Raw genomic sequence first — 10,874 nt, forward strand, 5'->3', positions numbered from 1 at the left:
TTGTATATCGGATAGGAGAGTTTTTTGTTACGGTTGTGGAGCACCGAATACTTACAAACCAAACTGTAGTAAGTGTTCAAAAAACTTCCAAGCCGGCACGTCGAAGTCGCAGTTCAGACCGAAAGCTCCGAGTGCCGTAAGAAGTCAGGCCACAATGACCGAGAAATAGAAGAGGTAGTGTTGGCAACCTCAACCCCTTCCATCGACAAACAGTGCACTGATCCAGGTCCTTTGCTTTACAGCAAAATACTGAGGTTACAGGAGGAGAATATTTCAGGATCGTATCACAACCCAAACTTTAAAATGCAGCGGTCCCGAAGTTCAAGGCGGGTAAGTCAGTTTTGGGGGCGAGTAAAGGAGGTTAAACAGGGCCTTCAGTACATTAATTCCTTGCCAGCAGGATCAAGCGATCCGCGACCTTTTGTACCCGTCAAGTTTCTGAATCGTACTGTCTATGGATTATTAGATTCAGGAGCCTCAATTAGTTGTGTTGGTGGTAATTTAGCTGAGGAATTAAAAACTAGCATTAAATATAAAGTATTAGCATGTAGTGCCTCAACAGCTGATGGAAGAGCGCAGCAGATCATAGGATATTGTAAAGTTGAAGTAGAATACGGGGAAGTTAAAAAGTTAATGAAAATTTATATAGTACCCTCTTTAAAACAAGATTTATATTTAGGGATTGATTGTTGGAAACTTTACGATTTATTACCCCGAAAGTTAATGATATCTGAACTAGGGTCAACAGAAGTAAACCCAAAGCTCAACGTTGATCAGCATATTTTGTCTGAAGTGGATAAGGCAAAGTTGATGAACGTCATCAATTTTTTTCCGTCGTTCGCGCAAGAAGGACTGGGTAGGACGAATTTAATAACTCATACCATCGAGGTGGGTAAGGCTAAACCCATCAAGCAAAGACACTTTCCAGTTTCACCCGCGGTGGAAAAGGCCATGTACTCCGAAATTGATAGGATGTTAGAGTTAGGCGTTATAGAAGAGTCGGAAAGCTCTTGGTCATCCCCTATCGTCATGGTTACTAAACCAGGAAAAGTTCGAATTTGTCTTGACTGCAGAAAAGTCAACAGTTTTACAGAAAAGGATGCATATCCTCTTCCTCAGATTAGCGGTATTTTAAGTCGATTGCCGAACGCGGAATATATATCGAGCCTCGATTTAAAGGACGCGTATTGGCAGCTGCCTTTAGATGTCGCTTCTCGGGACAAAACAGCGTTTACGGTACCGGGAAGACCTCTCTATCAATTTAAAGTAATGCCATTCGGGCTTTGTAATGCTACAAGTACCATGTCTCGACTCATGGATAAAGTAGTACCAGCACACCTCAGGAACGAAGTTTTCGTCTATCTCGACGATTTGTTGATAGTTTCTTCAAGCTGTGACAGGCATCTTGAAGTCCTGAGGGAAATAGCTTTGCAAATTAGACGAGCCGGGTTAACTATTAACATTGGGAAAAGTCATTTTTGCATGCACCGGGTACGATATTTGGGGCATATCATTGGAGACGGTGGTATACGTACAGACCCCGAAAAGGTGGCAGCAATCACCAATTTTCCTGTCCCGAAAAGTTTGCGAAATTTAAGGAGCTTTATGGGACTATGTGGGTGGTATCGCAAATTTGTGCCAAATTTTGCGACTCTTGCTGCTCCGTTATCTGACTTAATGACAACCAAACGTAAGTTCAGTTTGACCGACGAAGCGCTGAAAGCCTTCGAGGATCTAAAACGATCATTATCCGAAGCGCCCGTTTTGTGTAGTCCCGATTTCGAAAAACCTTTCGAGATACACTGTGACGCCAGCAAGACAGGGGTAGGAGCTGTCTTAGTACAAATATCTGAAGAAGGAGACGAGCGACCTATTTGCTTTATTTCAAAGAAGTTGAATAAGGCGCAACGGAACTATACAGTAACGGAACAAGAATGTTTGGCTGCAATAGTGGCACTAAAGAATTTTAGGGCTTATGTCGAAGGTCAGATCTTTAAAATTATCACAGATCATGCCTCATTAAAATGGCTGATGTCCAATCAGGATTTGAGTAGACGCTTGGCTCGATGGGCGTTATCATTGCAAAGGTACAAGTTCAAGATTGAACATCGGAAGGGTGCCCTCAATCTTGTTCCCGACGTGTTGTCTCGGGTTAATGAAGAAGAAGCAAGTCCGCGTTGGACTTGCGAGACGGACTACTTTTGGATTTGAGCTCGGAGCATTTTAGATCGGGGGAATACACAGATTTAGTGAATAAAGTGAAGGCGAACGAAACTAATTTTCCTGACCTTAAGACTGAGGAAGGTTTCGTTTATCGTAAGGCCGAACACCTAACAGGAGATCGCATGCACGATGAATTCTCGTGGAAACTTTTCCCGAAATACTAGCGAAAGCACACGACAGTCCTTTGTCGTCTCATGGGGGCATCCATAAGACCATCGAAAGAGTTAGGCGTTACTATTTTTGGCCTGGGCTAGTGCCTGATGTAAAGGCTTATGTGAATGCTTGCGAGGTATGCAGGACCACAAAGCCATCAAATTGCGTTTTACGACCGCCCTTAGGGAAAGCTCCAGAAAGCCATCGATTTTTCCAACGCTTATTTATGGATTTTCTCGGGCCTTATCCTAGATCAAGAAGCGGCCATGTGGGTATTTTCATTGTCTTGGACCATTTTTCGAAATACGTTTTCCTGAAACCTGTTAGGAAAATTGACACAAGTACTGTGGTTAAATATTTGGAAGAAGAATTGTTCTTAACGTATGGAGTGCCAGAAACCGTAGTGTCCGACAATGGCTCTCAGTTCCGTTCCCATGCGTTTGGCAAATTATTGGAACAGTATCGCGTAACTCACACCTTTACCGCGGTACATTCTCCCCAAGCCAACGCTTCCGAACGCGTAAATCGATCGGTGATATCGGCGATAAGAGCATACATACGGCCTGATCAGAGGGATTGGGACGAAAATTTAAGTAAAATATGCTGCTCGTTGAGATCAGCAATGCATTCAAGTTTAGGGACCTCGCCTTACTATATGGTGTTCGGGCAACACATGATCACTTCCGGGACCACGTATTCGTTGTTAAGAAAGTTAAATTTATTAGACGATCGAGCGCTGAAGTTAGACCGTCAGGATTCTTTGGAAGTTGCACGAGAAAATGCGAGTCGGCTAATGCAGAGAAAGCACGACGAAAACGAGAAGAGTTACAATTTGCGGTCTCGAAACGTGACTTTTAAAGAAGGACAAGAAGTGTATCGGAGAAATTTTAGGCAGAGCTGTTTCCAGCCAAGAGTTACAATTTGCGGTCTCGAAACGTGACTTTTAAAGAAGGAAAAGAAGTGTATCGGAGAAATTTTAGGCAGAGCTGTTTCCAGTCTGGCTACAACGCTAAATTTGGACCGTCCTTTGTTAAGTGTAGGGTTCGAAAGAAACTGGGAAGCGTGTATTACGAACTAGAGGATTTGCAAGGAAAATTGATAGGCACTTATCACGCGAAGGACATAAAACAATAGCGCCTCTTCAGTCGGTATCAGTCTAGGGTACCACGAATAGAATACCCTAGCCTGAATGTTTCGGGGGGGCTTTGTAGCGGCGACTGAAGAGTCATTTTCAAAATAATAATAAATAAAAAAAAAAAAAACTAAAATTGTAAACAAATACCATCGATATACATATCGGCTTTGTAAATTGGGTTTTTTACCGATAGTTAAAGCGAAGCTTTTACTTCGGGAGTTGCCAAATTGTTAAGGCGCGGGATCAGCTGCAGCAGGGAGTCTTAGGAAAGCTGCAATATCATCTGTTCTGCATTTCCGGTAACCTAAATGGAATGTAGGTTGTTCCATGCTCGGTCTTTTCTATCGAAACCCCCCAGAAGTGCAGACGCCCAAATAATATCTCTCTGCAAGTGTAAATTTTATCAGCGCAAGATCAGCGCAAGTGCAAAGTGTTTATTTTTTTTTTCTTATCAAATTCCGAGTAAGTTGCAGATCATGCGTATGTTTTTGTTTTGTTCACATGCATACGCTTATCTAGATTTGCAACGGAGATAAGGGCAGCCTAAGCCTGTGTTTGTGGGTTTTTTTTTTCTTTTGTGTGTCGCGGCTTTATGAAAGCGCGACCTCGTTGCGGTCTTATCAAAATTTATCAGGTGAATATAAAATTTATATTTGTAATAACTCCAGGGTACTTATTGTGGCCGTTTTAAAGTTTCGTTGCGGTCCACACCAAAACACCCCGGGAGCGCTCCTGGTGGAGGCTCCCAGTTCAGGAGCGGCTTAACCTCGATCGGGTAATCCGTCTCCCCCCTCATCTTCATCATCATCTTCATCTCCTAATACATTGGTGCCGGGAAATTAACACTCAGTGGCCGGAAAATTAACCGTAGGGATGGTGTAAGGGAATTTGCAGACCCAACGAATTCAAGACCCGTTAAGTGAAAGGCCGTTGACCCCACCAGCCATGGAATAAGGAGCAAAAGAGAAATTATTAAAACCGCTAGCCTAGCCGCCCAGCTCCAAACTCGTGGCGATCATTTTTTTTCTCTCTTTTCTCATCTACATTTCATCCCCCAAATCACATGCGTTATAAAATGTTTTAATTTTATTTTCTTTTTAGTCAATAGTTTTAGTTATAAATTTAAATTTAAATTAATTACAGGCTTTTAGTGAAGTGGAAAAAAAACGGAATTGGAAAATATGAAGATAATATTTATTTTTTTTAAACTTTCGCGAACAAAATGGTTGTCAGGTTAATTTTAAATCGTTTAATTTTAATCCTCGTGCGAAAATAAGTTTGTTTTAAAATTCTATGGTGTGCAAAAACCTCATTACACTCATTTACAGCAACCCAAAGCAGAGATCGATCTTTCGCCGATGGATTTACAGTGAGTGGTTTATTTACCTTTTACATATACACTGTAAAAAAAAAAATTTTTTTTGAGTCCCACTGAATTTTAATATTATATTTAATGCATTCCTCCTTCATCTTAACATAAAAAATATCAAGAGCACGAATTTCATCTAAATGATTTAACTGTTGACTAATGAATACTCTATCCTAATGAATTTTAAATATTATCATTTTTCTAATACCTTTATTTGAAATTTATTTATCCTTTTAAAAAAAAGAAAAAAATGATATTTACTCATACCAAAATTTCATTATATTATATATAAACTCATACTTCTCGAAACATTTACATTAATTTATATTTTTTTTTAAATCTTACTTATAAGCTTTCCTCCCGTATTATTAGACTATTGGTTTATGCAAGCAAACAATTAGGAATAATGTCAAACACCTCTTTAGCCTTAGCCAAATTTTTATTAGTTTTAAATTGAATTAAATCTGTTTTATAATGAATTGAATACCTCCTGTTTGAACTGAGCTGATGACTCCACGGTTGTAGGGTGTGAAAGGGGTCACTAAAGCAATGCTTTATCGGACCGTGACCAAAGGTAGGGTGGGCAGTACGCGAGCCTATTTACATCTAAGGCATCGCAAACTTTCTACTTCTCTACTCTCTCTCTCTTTCTAACTCTATCTCTAACTCTATCTCGCGTCGAATTAATTCTTCCGTTCTTCCGGTTAGTATCTAGCTATCTATCTTGTCGCCAGCACGCTCAATTCTGGACTTTATTTAATATTAAATGTGGCAGTGTTAGGATTTGTACGAAGCAAGATCTCCATCCCCAAAGCCTACGAGCTAGAGCCGGACTCTATAGCGTGCCCTCGCAAGTACGAATCCTTCCTAAACAGCTCAGAATACCGTTACACGCTACAAGATCTTCAGAGATATTTTTATTTTACAATAACTACGTGCCATGTCTTTCGGTTTTCAGCAGATACGATTCTGTCATCACATTTTGATTATCTGGTATATATATTATCTAGCAATCGCCCTAGGAGTAAGATACCTGGCCGATCTGCCTCTTTTTCTTTTTTTTTTATATTTATATTTTTATATTTTTTGTTTATTTTTATTTTTTCTACAAGTTGGTCCTTATCCCTCTAGTGCCCAAGACCGCCTCTAGACGGGTAATGTTAAAAATACCGTTATTTTATTCTTTTCAATCCTTTTGACTCGGTTTTGCATTGTTTCTAATTTGGGAAAGTCCAAAAATTAAGTTTGTTGCCTTTGGAATACATACTAGAGCTTGCGCAAGCTGCTGTATTCATTTGAAGCAGAAAATTTGTGAAACTCGAATGAAGTAATTATTTTGTAAAAAGTGCAAAATGTAAATATTTTTTTAAATATTATAAATAGTTTGCCGATGAAATAAAAAATTGTACCGTGTTGTTGATAGTCTCAAGGACGCAAAATACGAAACCCACACTAAAAATAAGCTTTCGTTAGCTTTTTGTTGCATTCCTTCTTTTCCTTGCAGGAAGTACATAGTTCCGGCCGGGATCGGGCGACTATATCCTATAGCTGCCATATAACTGAACGATCGAAAATGGCACAACTGCAAGGGTATATCAAGGGTTCGGATCCGCCCGAAGTTAGCTTTCCTTTCTTTTTTTTTATTATACAATTATTGAACATATCACTTAGCAAACAAATTTGTATGCTGTCCAAAAGGATCCAATACTTCGTTTTCCACAAAAAATTTAGAAATTTGCATTTTAATGACAACAGTAAGTTGCCCTCCAAGGATTCTGCCGACCACGATCCTTTATACAAAATACGACCGCTCGCGACTCATTTCAATGACAAGTATCAATAAGTTCCGCTGCGCCAACGCTTATCTGTGGACGAACAAATGTGTGCAACAAAAGAATTGATTACCTAATTTTTTGTTGGCCTATCATCCCAAAGCCGCCTCTAGGCGGTCCAAGGATATAGTCATATAAAACTCGATCCGAGCAAAAATAAATTTTTTTTAAAAAAAAACATTAAATTTTGATACATACTGAATCCAAAAATAATTTTTTTCTTGGAAAAGAAAATTTGGGCACTAGAGGGTTATCTGATCGCCAAAAGAATGAAGGTTGGGACCCTCCTTACTTTAAAATACTACTTTAAAAACTTTAAATTGCTAATGCCTGTAAAGTTATCACTTCAACACTTTATGGGCCCCCTTTTAATGGCTCATCACGTGATCAACTCCCACTTCAACTTTAATCCAATAAAACAGAGCGTAGACAAAATTAAAAGCCCATAAAGGAGTAACGAGTGGTAAGATTGTTTTTTATTATGTATTTTTTTTTTAATAGTTCAATATGTTAAATCCAATCTTTTGTTGATTCATTTCAAATGGGACCTTCTCCAAATACCCCCCATATAACGTCACTTATTAAATAAAAATTAAAATATATATTCAAAATAGGTTATAACCGTAATGTGTGATTGTTACCCGCAGGTTCTGTGGGAAGACAAAAATCCTGAACGCACTTCCTGGCAGCGGAGCTAGCTTGAAGCTAGATTAATCCAAATGTACGAGTAGTTTCATTTTATTTCACTGCTTAACGCAATCAATTTTTTCTTGTGAAATTCTAATTAAATTCTCGAGGCGAATTGGGGCGTTCGCTTTTCACCAAATCTGCGTTACGACGTCAGCATACGATGGCCGGCCGTGTCGGAAAAGAAAGCGAAGCGACTGCCGGGTAAGGGTTCTTTGAAAAGGGGGTCACCAGCTTTCCTGAACCCACCACCTGAACCAAGTGACGAAGGGCCCGGCCCGTTGCAAGATGGGGCTATCTGATTTTCATGCTCTTTTCCGGCCGATTTAGGCTCGTTCCCTATTCCCACGCGATAAATTTTAATTATTAGAGATACAAATGAGCGCCCGTAATCTGAATCCTCTAAATAACACGACATTCCCCAATGAGATATAGCTGAAGTTCAACGCGTGCGGGATTAACCGGTTGCAAGACCACCAGCTCAACGTTGTTCATTACAGTTCGGTGACATGCACAGTAAAAATCAAGTCGGACTTTTCGGTGCTAGCAGCGTTTCGGTACATTCCGGCAGGCATCTTTCGTAGCATGTTCTCACCCACCACGAGTTGAGAGAGAAAATTTTTTCTCTCAACATAGACTTTTCTCTCAAAAAACTGGACTTAGAAAATTTTCATCTCACTTGGGACTTTGTGCGTGGGACTTATAACTTGGAAAAAATTATTTCATGAACATTTCAACGTGTATTATTTAAGTTTACCAATTTATGTTCTATAACAATTTTATTGAAGAACAAAGTTTAAACACAGCTCAATATTTAATAAAAAATATTATTTATTATTATAAAAAAAATATCGCGCGAAATTATTGTGCGTTTTGTGCAGCGTTTTTATTATAATTTAACCCAAATCGAAACGGTCACATTAGGTTGTTCATAGTCCGTCGCATTGGTTTATTATTGTGAAATGGTAAGTCCACTGCTGTGTTCATTCAATTATTCCCATTTTATTATGTTAATAATGATGAATTAACATTATTTCATTAAACAAATATTTTCAGTTCTGGCTGTACTAGAAATTTGGACGTCCCAATATCTTTATTTGTAAAAATCTTAAATAATTTGTTTTTCTTTTTAATTTATTTTCAGCTTTATGATATTTTATATAATTTTATATATATTTTATATTTGATATAATGAATATTACATAAATCATCCCTCAGTCATCCCTCCAACCTAATCTTCCTAATTGATATTCTACGGCCAGCGGGCTAGAAGTCATCAAAGGGCATTAGTTTAGCTTCAAACTAAATGAAATAAATCGCTGCCGGAATAATTTCTGCAGCTCCACTTTAATATTTTTGTGTTAACTTTATATTAAATAAAAATTAATTAACTCATTATTTGATTGACAATTTAATGGTGAATCATATGTGCGATAATAGTATTTGTTTTATGCTGTATGTGTATTGTTTGCATTTTACTGTCAAAAATAAGTACGAGTATTAAATACCTCTAAAGCACTAGGCCGCCGCTAACGAATTAGTCGTGAATTTATTTAAAATTATTTTTCACCTAATATCGGCGATTAATTCTGTCGTTTGGAAATTCATAAATTGTGAATTTATTTATATAATTCGTTGTGTCTCTTTGCTTAGACCCTAATTTTTAGTATTTGCCTCGCAATACCTTTTTTTTTTTATTACCCCCACTCGGCCACTGCTGGAAACCCGATCCGGCTGCATATGCATTTATGTGGCAAATTCTTGCTATTCATTTCTTTGTTTCTCATAGCGGAGGCTCTGTCCCCGCATACCCTTGACCCTGTCGCTGCATGGCAGGGCACCGGCTCGATTTGACGAGCTCATTTACATTGTTGCTAGAGCGGCGGCTCCGACCCCGCACACCCCTTGCCATGGCAACTGCCTTCATGGGCAGAATAGCTTGAGCAAGCATTCCTCTACCAGTGCGATTTAACTTGGCCACATATGAGCTTTCCATTCCAGAGGTACAGGGAGAATAAACCATACGCCAGTGACTCAGAATCTGATAGCGAAGGGCCCCCGCGTACTAACCCCACAGTAGGAATTATGGACCCAGAGCAGCTTAAAGTTGTAATTCAGGCCGCGGTTAACCATGCCTTGGCGGAAAGGGTCAACAAAAAGCAGGAATTGCGCCAAGCCATAGAGCAGTTGGCCGCCCAGGTGGCAGCGGTGCAAATCGCACCCTCACAAGCAAAGGCTCCAAAAATCAAGGTTTATGAGCCCATTGATATCAAAGACAATGTTCAATGTAATGAGCCTTTAGATGCCGTTAAATGCCTGCCCGACTTTACGGGGGCACAAGAAACATATGGCGCCAAGCGGCGGTAGCCGCATATTACATTTTTAGGAATTATGTTAATAGCTCACGCCATTATCAGGCGGTAGTCATAATTAGTAGTAAGATTAGGAACCCTGCCGATGCAGTGCTATCCTCGTTCGGCACAATATTGAATTTTGATGCGAATATAGACCGCCTCGATTTCACATATAGTGACAAACGACAGATTCACGTCATCGAGCAGGAAATGGGTACCCTCAGACAGGGAAGCCTCACGCTTCTGCAATACTATGACGAGGTCGAGAAAAAACTCACCTTGCTTACTAATATGGCAACTATGTCGTACGAAGCATCGGCGGCAAGAATTTTATGCGAAAAGTTCCGGGATGATGCGCTCCGCATTTTTATTTCGGGCCTCAAGCGCAGCCTCTCCGATGTCCTTTTCTCGGCAAAGCCGAAGGACATGCCAACTGCGCTGGCATTGGCTCAAGAAGTGGAATCAAACCACGAGAGGTACAGCTTCGCAGCATCGTTCGCGAAGAGCCTGGAAGATAGGGACAAGAAGCAAGTTCCAAAGGCGCAATATCGCCAACAAACGTCCTATCAAGGGCACTCCCAAGTGAGTGCGGGTAAAAAAGCCCGCACTTCACTAAACGACACAAGGCTCAGGTGCACTCCGCTCCGAGCAGTGACAGGCGTCGCGAAAACACGCCAGAGCCCATGCATGTTGACCCTTCAATGTCTAGGTTGCTCAAGCCATCTCAAGCGCCGGCCTACCAAAATAGGAAGCCGGCCGGATCCGATCGATCCGGCCCGCCCAAAAGGCAGAAGGTAAACCACATTACTCAGGGCCCGAACGAAACCGAAGATTACACCGCCGCAGCTTCAAGCGCGGCACAAGAAGTTAGTGACGATGCTATCCATGAATATGATTCGGACGCAATTAATTTTTTAAGGGAAAATCCCTGCTACCTGTCATCAGACGAAGAGTAGCGGGGGTAGATATGAGACTTTTAATAGATACGGGCGCGGCAAAAAATTGCATCCGTCCATACGAGGGATTGTCCGCCCAGTAGAATCGCCATTCACGATACATTCGAACTTAAAGGCCACGTTCTTCATATTTCCAGATTTGTCCTCCTTTGATGCCATAATTGG

General features: G+C 40.3%; 1 long non-coding RNA gene and 1 pseudogene across 2 annotated transcripts; both read left to right on the forward strand.

Moving 5' to 3' along the window:
• The first annotated feature begins 2,379 nt into the window (after positions 1-2,379).
• On the forward strand, positions 2,380-3,525 carry LOC123258302 (annotated as a pseudogene).
• Positions 3,526-3,777: 252 nt separating this feature from the next.
• LOC116655718 lies at positions 3,778-4,908 on the forward strand. 2 transcript variants are annotated; one of them, XR_004310767.2, is made up of 4 exons: positions 3,778-3,973; positions 4,031-4,145; positions 4,205-4,286; positions 4,655-4,908. It is a non-coding gene; the product is annotated as an uncharacterized LOC116655718 (long non-coding RNA). The 2 variants fall into 2 exon arrangements; XR_006508017.1 differs by having other exon boundaries at positions 4,031-4,286.
• Positions 4,909-10,874: the final 5,966 nt, after the last annotated feature.

This window comes from Drosophila ananassae, unplaced genomic scaffold (assembly GCF_017639315.1).
Source record: "Drosophila ananassae strain 14024-0371.13 unplaced genomic scaffold, ASM1763931v2 tig00000121, whole genome shotgun sequence".
Taxonomy (NCBI): Eukaryota; Metazoa; Arthropoda; class Insecta; order Diptera; family Drosophilidae; genus Drosophila; species Drosophila ananassae.